This window comes from Malus domestica, chromosome 08 (genome assembly GCF_042453785.1).
Source record: "Malus domestica chromosome 08, GDT2T_hap1".
Taxonomy (NCBI): domain Eukaryota; kingdom Viridiplantae; phylum Streptophyta; class Magnoliopsida; order Rosales; family Rosaceae; genus Malus; species Malus domestica.
The window spans coordinates 16,936,667-16,947,665 of NC_091668.1; positions in this window are offsets into that span (position 1 = coordinate 16,936,667).

Here is a 10,999-nt window from a genome sequence, read left to right on the forward strand (position 1 = left end):
AACTCATGCCCATTTCATTCAAAGCATGTTATTGATTTGCATAACACATATTCAAGATGAAGTTGTGTAGTTACCACCACCTTAGCCAAAATGCCGTGTGCCCTACCTCATTTTTATGTTTAAGTTAACCCCATTGAGCCTTGTTAGCCTACATTCTTTGTTAACCACATTATCCTCACCTAGCCTAGATTAGGACCATCCTTACCCTTGTTCTTGAAGCATAGTAAAGCATGAGTCAAATTGAATTCCTTTTGATTAATGTATGGCAGCAAATAAGTGTGGGGGAAGTGTTCTCATGTGAGTTAGCGTGCCATAGGCACGGGTAGAAAGAAAAGAAAAAAATTCGTGAAAAAAAAAAAAAAAAAGTTGAAAGTGTTGTTTGTTGAAGAAGGGGTCCAAAACTTTGAATTCGGCCCTAAGTATTGCTTGAATCTTCCCTTCGTGTTTAAAAGTTGATTTCTGCAATCTAAGTGAATTCTAAGTTTCAATTTCATTACTTTGCTTGCTATTGCTTTAAGAACGTTTGTTATCCCTATCCTTCATTTGTTAGCCAACACCCCAAGCCCCGTTACAACCTTTGACTTCAATCTTGAGTGTTATGTGTTTCAATTTGTGGAGTTTGAATTTGGTATGAGCATATGGTGTCACTGGTTCTCGCGTCTAAGTAGTAGCATTCCATTCATGAGATCATATCTAAACATGCTTATTAACTCCAGAAATTGCGTTCTTTGTGATACATATATGTGAGTGTTCGTTTTCATATCTACATCAATCTTCTCACATATGACTAGTATAGGGTGTGTAGTTAGAAAATCTGAGTGAAAATTGAGTGCATACTTTGTAAGGAATTGAGTGATTTCTCTAACGCATGTTACTACATTCAAAACATTGTTTAAATTGGTTAATTGTGAACTAGTAAGTGGTGACTATGATTAAGTATGTGCTCAATTGTAAAGATAACTCAAATATGTGGGGATGATGATTTTTAACATGTCATGTGTATTGGAAATCCCTAAGGCAAACGTTGGAAGGTTTAGGTTGTGTTTTATTTGTTTTTTGTTTCGTTTTATTTCTTTGTTTTGCTCGAGGACTAGCAAAAGCTAAGTGTGGGGGAATTTGATAGGAGCATATTTATGCGACTTAATTGGCTTGTTCTCATGCTTTTACGTTGTGTTTCTTTAGTTATCTTAGTGTTTAAAGTCACTTTTGTGTGTTTTCAGATTCTAAGGCCAAAGGATGCAAGGAGATGCATTTTGGAGCTTTTTGGAGCAAAAAATGGGCTTGGAATGAGTATCACATGATTGGAGCAAAAGGAATGGACGTAATTGAAGATTTGAAGAAGTTAGGATTCCTAATCAACGAAGGATTCCTACTCACATGAGGATTCCTAGAAGAACAAGGATTCCTACTCCAATAAGGATTCCTACTTGAAGTAGGAAAGTTAAGCCAAGGTTTCCTACTTTGGTTTGACCTTTCCTAAGTGTCCCTAAGTGTTATCAACTTTGAAGGCTTCCTAAGCACTCTAGGACATCAAACACACATTCCTTGCATAATATCAACCTTTGCCGCACTTCCTTGCTCTTTCCCCTTCCTTGCCGTGCAAGGGAGAAGGGTCTTTCCTGATTTTAAGGCTGTGCCGCATATCCCTTGCCCTTTCCTTTAATTTTCTGATTTTGTTTCCTATTTCTAGAAGCCTTAGACTTAATTTCTGATTACCTAAATAACCTAGGGTTTTAATTCCTGAAATCCTTTAAATAAACTCTCTTTTGCAGCCACAAAACATTCATTCATTCACCATTCACGCCAGAAATCTATCCCCACTCTCTACCACATCCATACTTCACCATTCCTCATATTTTCTGCCCAGAAACTACCCTAGCCGACCCCTACATTCATCCTAACCTTAATTCCATCCTTCTATATCATCCATAACTCCCCAAATTCATCCCCAACCCTTGTGCCGCAGCAAAGGAGAGGAAGAAGAAGTGCTTGACGGTTCTAGCTGTTCAACATTGAATCGTTGGAATATTTAGGTGTTCTCTTTCTTATATTTACAATGTATAAATCTGTTTTCCTTTGTTTTGTGAACATGAGGAACTAAGCCTTTTTGGCTAGGGGGTTATTCAATACCATGATTATGCTTGCAAGATGAATTGATTACGTCTAATTGTTATTTCATGAATTGTGAATGCAATTCGCTTAACCGTTTGATTGATGACTTATTTTTGTGTGTTGATTAAGGTGGCCAACTTAGTTTTCATGCAGGAATTTGAAGCTCAAATATAAGGAAGTTTCACCTAATAGTTACAACCTTATATTTGCAAGTAGTGGAGGTCGCTTATAAACGATCGTGTTAAGTGAATTCTTGGCAAACGTTTCATGCTTTTCATAGTAACAATTGCCTCGTCAATGCTTATAGTTTTCATGAAGCTTAATGATCTTTGATTGTATCTTTATTGTGCTTTTCACGTAAGGAACTTTTAGAGAATGTTTTGAGTTGTTGCATGTGCACCCTCATCCAATTTACTAACTTAAGGAAGACTTGAAGGTTAAAAAGTGCTATCACAGTTAACCTAGGGCATTGAGGTTCATGTTTTATTGAAAGAAGCAATTGGAAATCAATTTTGAATTCAAGTGTATCATGTGTGGAGAAGAACCCTCTAGTTACCCCATATCTCATCAATTCACCTAATTTTGTCTAAGAATCTGTTTTCATTGTTCTTGTCTTAATTTAATTATTTTCGTCCAAAATCAACCCCACCTTATTTCTTTGATTCATATTAATTAGAACTTGTCTTAGATTATGTTTTTAAGTGTTTTAGGTCATTAGGAAACCAAATTTCATCCAAGTTCGTGTTAGAGTCCCAAAACTGCCCAGAAAGTGTTTTAAGGCAGTTTTGAGTGTTTTTGTGCTGTTTTGAGTCTTTTGGTTTGTTTTAGTGTTTTAGAGTTTAGTTTTGCATTCTTTGAGTCTAGTTTAGTGTTTTAAACTTTGTTTTACATACTTGAGTCAGTTTAGAGTGTTTTAACAATCCCTCCTAATCCCCTGTTTAAGAACGATCCCTACTTATCCATACTACAATTGTCAACAAGAGGGTTAATTTGTGTGTTTAGTTAATTTACGTATCATTGACCAAACTCCTTATTTTGGTTCTAATGATATTATGGTGCGTTCACGAGTTTGAAGGAAATTCGGATGACATTGATACTAGAATTTTAAACAATATTTTTTTTTTCTTCTTTTTTATTTTGTTTTTGCAAATTTTTAGAATTTAGAATCAGTAAATTATTTTTGAGAAATCCACGCGCTACTATATTATTAGACCTATGGCTTTTAAATTTGTGCCACATCAGCATGCTAACAGAGTTATTAACATAATTCTAACGGAAAACCACTTAGTACTACAGTGTAGTGGTATTCCTCTTCACTTGTAAGTGAGGTTTTATGTTCCATTCTCACAAAAGACAAATTTGAACCACATTATTGTCAACCCATTGTGAGGTTAAGCCCACCTCCTTTCCCTTAGTGTAGATAATATCGTTTGTTCACAATAAAAAATAAAAAAAAATCCAACAGTAAGATTATACTAATGTGTGACATTGAATGTCAGGAACCAAATTGATCGATTTTAAAATTTAGAAACCAAAATAAGAAATTGAATCAAATCCTAGAAACCATTTGTGATGAAAACTCCTTTTACCATAATTAGAAAACAAAGCCACACTTTTGTTGTATAATCTTTACCCACTAACAAGGCACTAGAAGTAACTAAAAGTGCAAAAGCTAGCCATACATTGCCAAAAAGAAGGAAAAGTAAACGGAAAGGGATCTTTCGGATCCCTTCCTCCTAATCCACCAAATCAATGGATCCATACCATTGAAATTTTATCCAACGGCTACAAACAGGGACTCACTTTAAAAGTTATAATAACTTCAACCGTTGTATCAAATTTCAATGACGCGGATCTACCAATTTGGTATATTAGGAGGACGGGATTCAGAGAGGATCCCTTTTCAAAGTAAACCAATTATTTAGCAGCATTAGATGACAGGGACAGAGGAACTTATACCACTTTTTCTCCACAACCTACATTTGTTGCAATGGACTATCTCGGACTAGACTAGCATTGGGGACTAAGTTGGACTAGCTTAGACTAGACTAAGCTGGATTAACTTAGTGAAGCATTTGGTGTAGTGTTGGACAAAGAAGCTAGACTAACTTCTAGTTCTAGTTTAATTCCTAGCCTTCCAAATTAATTCCAATTACCCCTAGTGATTCAAAACTACAAATAAACAACAAATTTCTTGAGGATCTGCATAATGAACAGCTAACCATCTGAAGAGTACAATCAAATTTTAAAAGGCTAATATTTTCATGATAGGAGCATTTTTATGTGACTTAATTGGCTTGTTCTCGTACGTTTACGTTGTGTTTCTTTAGTTATTTTAGTGTTTAAAGTCACTTTTATGTGTTTTCAGGTTTTAAGGTCAAAGTATGCATACATATGCATTTTGGAGTCGTTTGGAGCAGTTTTTGTGCATCAAATGGATTGCATATGCTTGGAAGTAAGAAGATGGACGAAATTGAAGATCAAATGAGCATAGGATTGAATGATGATGTGAAGAATTGGATTCAAGACAAATAAAGAACGAAGTGTTCAAAAATAAGCAACCAGCCATGTGCTCCACCCTTGCCATTACTCTTCCTTGCCGTGCAAGGAAGAGTCATTCTTTCCTAAATCTTGCATTTAAACACTTTCCTAATCTACTTTAAAGCCTTGATACAGCTTTTAGCTTATTTCCTTTAAATTTCTGATTTGTTTCCCTAAATTGTAAAAGCTTTAGACTTAATTTCTGTTTACCTAGTTAACCTAGGGTTTTATTTCCTTTATCCCTTTAAATAAACCCCTTGTTGCAGCAAACACATGGCAAAGAAAGCAAACACATGGCAAAGAAAAGAATGTTGTAGGTCACACATGGGAGCACACGGCATGGCAGAAATTATGGTGTGTTTTGTGGTTGAAATGATGCAAAGAACATGTGTGTGTGCAAGTGTAATGGTAAAGCAAAGAACATGGCAGCAAACACATGGCAAAGAAAGCAAACACATGGCAAAGAAAAGAATGTTGCAGCACACACATGGGAGCACACGGCATGGGCAGAAATTGTGTATGTTTTGTGGTTGAAATGATGAAGCATGTGTGTGTGTAAATGTAAAGGAGAAACATGGCAGAAAATGTGTGTGTTTTGTGGTTGAAATGATGCAAAGAACATGTATGTGTGCAAGTGTAATGGCAAAGCAAAGAAACATGGCAGCAAACCCACATGCAAAGTGGAAGAAAAGCACAAGGCATGGGCAGAAAATTGGTGTGTTTTGTGGTTGAAATGATGAAGCATGTGCGTATAAATGTAAAGGGGAAACATGACAACTCATACCCACACAAGCTGCACATGCAAAGGAAATGGAGTGGTCCTCTCTCAAGCCTATAAATACCACCTCCCATATTCATCAAAGAGAACAGATTTTGATCCCTTACCTTAGCCGCACCTCTCCATCACCATTCTCTAAAAATTCAGCCAAACACCACCCCTAGCCACACCACCCATCAACCCTAAACCTTTCCATACCATTCCCCATCCATTCTACACCATAAAACCACCCAAAACCTGTTCTAAATCTCTTATGCCGTGACTGTTGCAAGGAAGGAAGAAGAAGGAACATCTTGTGCCGTGCCTATGCCCAAGCCTTGGGAGTGTTGGAGCGTTTCTAGGTGTTTTCTATCTTTGATTTCAATGTTTAATTTAAGTTATCTTTGTGTAATTGCGAGCATGAGGAACTAAACCCCTCTTAGTTAGGGGGTGATTCGAAACTATGTTCATGCTTACAATATGATTTGATTATATCCAGTTGTGAATTCAATTTACTTATCCGTTTGTATAAAAACTGATTTGTGTATGTTCGTTGAGAGTGCACGCTTAATTTTCATGCATGAATTTAACGCTAGAATATAAGGGAGTTTCACCTAATCGTTATGAACTTATATTCACAAGTAGTGAAGGTTGCTAGTCACAATCACGTTAAGTAAATTCTTGGCATAAGTTTCATGCAAATCATAGTAACGAGTGCCTCGTCAATGCTTATGTTTTTCATAGAACTTAATGATTCTTGCTTGTATCTCTATTATGCAATTCATGTAGGGAACTTGTAGGGAATGTTTTGGGTTGTCGTATGCAATCATCCAACCTAATAACTTGTGGAAAAACTGAGGGTTAATTAGTGCAATTCACGGTTAATTTGGGGCGTTGAGTATTCATAGTTTATCGAAAAGCAACTGGAAATCGTTTTGTATGCAAGTGTGACATGTGTGGAGAAGAACCTCCTAGCTAGCCTTCCATCCATAAGTTTCATTCAAATTCATTTACAATCTGTTTTGTTTTACAAAGTTTGTTTTGTTTTCAAATTCGTCAAGAATCAATCTCCCATTTATTTCAAAATGTTAGATTAGTCAGTAATCACTTTAGTTTGTGTTTTTAAGTGTCTTGAGTCAAGTCATAACCCAATTTCGTCCAATTTAGTGTTAGGTGTTCAAAACTGGCCAGAAAGTGTTTTTAAGGCAGTTTTGAGTGTTTATTTGCTGTTTTGAATCTTTTTGTTTATCTTAGTATTTTAAAGTATAGTTTTGCATTATTTGAGTCTAGTTTAGTGTTTTAAACTTTGTTTTTAAGTTTTCAAGTCAGTTTCCAAGTGATTTAGCAATCCCTCCTAATCCCCGGCCTAGAACGATCCCTACTTACATTCTTTACTACAATTGACAAAAAGAGGGTTTGATTTGTGTGCTTATATATTTCGCATCATTTCACACAGCTCCATCAATCATAATCAAAATTTTAAACTTGTTCAAATTCTAAGTAGCAAGATAATTGCAAGATTCATATACATACTATAAGTATGTAACCACAAATGGCAAAACTTGAATTTGGCTTTGCTAGATTACAAGAGCATCACCGGTAACTTTCAGATGAATAGCCACTACAGAAAATTGAAAACCCAGAAAAGTAAAAACACCATTGATCAAAGAACAGGAAACCCACAAACTAAAACTAATCAAAACAGTTTGAAAGGATTTAAAACCCCATTTAATCATTGAGCAAAGGTAAAGTTGCACCAGAAGGCCATGCCGTCTGGAATCGTGGTCAACGAGCTGATGTGAAAATTAACTTGACACACAAATTAAACCCTATTGATGACAATTGTAGTAATGATGCAAGTAGGGATCGTTCTAGACCGGGGATTAACTAGGGATGCTAATCAACACAAATAAGACTAAAAAACACTAAACTAGACTCTATAGACTCAAAACTAACTCAAAACACTCAAAACAGCAAATAACAACCAAAAAGACTCAATTCTAGACCTACAATTGATTTGGACGAAAATAGAATTTAAAAGACTCAAAAGACTTAAAAGAAACAAGTTTTGACTCTAAAACAAGACTTAAAAGTAAGGGGATTGGTTTTGACGAAATTGGACTTTAAAACATAAACTTTAAAAACAAACTTAATGAAAACGATTTTGGATGAAAAAGAATGGTGAAAAGCAAGTTAGAGGATTTCTTCTCCACACATGAAACATATGCATACGACTCGATTTCCAGTTACTCTTTCAACAAACCATGAATGACAATGCCCCAAATTAACTAGATTGCACCAATTAATTCTCAGATTTCCCTAGATTCATTGAATTGAATGGAATACGCATTACAACCAAATTATTCTTATCAAGGACCCTAACTATGGAATACGCATGATAGAGACACATATCAAAGATCATTAAGTTCAATGGAAATCATAAGCATTGACGAGGCATTCATAACTATGGGATACGCATGTTACTTTTGCCAAGGATTTACTTAACACAATCGTGACTAGCGACTTTTACTACTTATGAATATAAGTTAATAACGATTAGGTGAAATTCCCTTATACTCTAGCATCAAATTCATGCATGCGAACTAAGTATGCATCCTTAATTAACATACATAAACATGTTATCAATCAAATAGATAAGTAAACCACATTCACGATTCATGAAATCATAACTGGAGGTAATCAAGTCATATAAAACATATGATCATGGCTTTGAATTCCCCTCTAAACATTAACATAAAGATAGAAAACACCTAGAATCGCTCCAACAATCCAAGCTCCTTGAATGGCATGCACGGCTCCAGATTCCTTCCTTCTTCTCCTTGCAAACTCACGGCACAATGAGGGGGTTTTGGGTGAATGATATAGTGAAAATATGGTAGAAGATGGTGAATGAAGGGTGCGGCATAGACTTGTATTTATAGGCTGAAAATCCCATCTCCTAGGTAGCCAAGGACAAGGTTTTAAAGGCCTAAACTGCATAGGACAATAACATATAATCCTTTAAGGAAAACAAATCAGAAATCCAAAAGGGAGTGGGAAATAATGTGCGGCACAAAGAGTGTGAAAGGATAAGGCTTCTAGAAACCAAAATCCCAAAGGAAATAAGGTATAGGGTGCGGCACAAAGCTAGGGTTCTAGAAAGACAATGCAAGGCAGATTTTTAAGCTTCTAGAAAGGTTCCTAGGCGCCATTTTTGTAGGATAAGATTAGGTCTTCTAGAAATCTGATTTTAAGCATCCTAATCTAGTTAGAAACCCTCCTAAGTGGCTGAAATGTGGATAGTTTAGGATTAGGATAAGATAGGATAGGATAAGGTTTGTTTGGATAAGATAAGCTAAGATAAGGTTATGGATGAGGTTTTGGATAAGATTCCTTCACTTGAGCTGATTCTTTGGCTTTAACTCTTCTTCTTCATATAGTTTGCTTGAGTAGGAAACTTCATTCGTCTAGGAATCCATCTTCAATTAAGACTCCTACATTGATTAGGAATCCTTCTTCAACTAGGAATCCATGTTTGACTAGGATTTCATCTTCAATTAAGCACTTTCCCACTTCAATTAGGAAACTTTGCATCTTCAAGTCTTCAACTTTAAAACACATTCCTAGCTCTTCAATCCTTCAAATTCGTCCATTCTTGTGCCCCACATGCATAAACTCCATTCTAGCTCAATTTTGCTCCAAAATGCTCCAAATTGCCTCTTTTTGCGTACTTTGTCCTTAAAACCTGAAAACACATGAAAATAGCTTAAAAGACTAACTTAACTAAGAAAACACAACATAAATGCATAAGAACTAGCTAACTAAGTCGCATAAATATGCTCCTATCAAATTCCTCCACACTTAGCTTTTGCTAGTCCTCGAGCAAAACAAAGAAACAAAACTAAACGAAACAAAATAATCAAAACATAACCTAACCCTTCCAACGTTTGCCTCAGGGATTCCCAATGCACATGACATATTAAAAATCATCATTCCCACAGATTTTAGTCATCTTCACACTTAAGCACATACTTAATCATAGTCACCACGTACTAGTTCACATTTAACCAATTAAAACATGATTTTGAATGTAGTAACATGCCTTAGAGAATTTGCTCAATTCCTTACTAGATATGCACTCAATTTTCACACAGATTTTCTAACTCCACACCCTATACTAGTTATATGTGAAAAGATTGATGTAAATATGAAAACGAACGCTCACATAAATGTATCACAAAGAAAGCATTTTCTGGAGTTAATAAGCATCTAGATATGATCTCATGAATGGAATGCTACTACTTAGATGCGAGAACCAAGGATATCATATGCTCATACCAATTCCAAACTCCACATATTGAAACACATAACAATCAAGATGGAAGCAAAGGGTTGTAACGGGGCTAAGGTATTGGCTAACAAAGAAAGGTAAGGATAAACAAACATTCTTAAAGAATAATAAGCAAAGTAATGAAATTGACACTTAGAATTCACTTTTGCATGCAAAAATCGATTTTGAAACACAAGGGGAAGACTCATGCAACACTTAGGGCCAAATTCAAGCTTTTTGGACCCTTTCTTCAACAACCAACACTTTAGAGCTTCTTTTCACACATTTTTCAACTTTTCTTCATTCTTTTCACATTTTTTCTTCATTTCTTCTTTTTCTACGAATTTTGCTCTTTTTTTTTTCTTTCTTTTTTTTTTCTCTTTTTCTAACCCGTGCCCTTCTACTTCTTTTGGCACACAAAATTTCCCTTCCCCCACACTTATTTTTCTGCACAATGTTGATCAAAAGGAATTCCCTCTAAGTCATGCTTTATTATCCTTTAAGAACAACGGTATGGATAGTCCTAATCTAAGCTAGGTAAGGATAATGTGGCTAACAAAGAAAATGGCTAACTAAGGCTTAAAAGGGTAAACCTACAAAACAAAAGCATGGTATGAAGGCTTTTTGGCTCTGGTGGTAACTACTAAACAACTCATCTTATTAGTTATGCTAATCAATTTTATGCTTTGAATGAAATGGGTATGAGTTCTAATATTTGGATCTATAATGATGACACGCCTTCTAAGTAGCAACCAAGCAAAAAATGATGAGATCATGCAACGACTTTAGAAAACAACAAATTCACAGATTATTAACTCTCCAAAGAATGTTTAGGCTCAAGTCTCACAGGGTTGTAGCGTTAGTTTGAGTTCCTTCCTTCAAGCATGTTACAAAAACTGATTTTTTTCCTTTGTGATTACATGTGAATTCATAAGTTATAACCACAACCAAGCATAAACCAAAGAGTAAATCAAACGTCCATCCATGTTTATAACTCTCTTTAACAGTCATGCAATTAAAAACCGAATCCTCATCATTGTGTTGGAAGGTACTCTAAGACACAAACAAACACACAAAAACGACTCTTTTTTGGATTTTTCAAAACAATTTTTCAAATTTTTATGGGATTTTCGGATTTTCATGTTAAAACATACTAAAATGCTTCAAAACACACTAAAAACACTTAAAAACAGTGAAAAACAACCTTTGAATGTTAGGTGGTAAAATCCTACGAATTTTTCAATAAAATACTTTGTTTA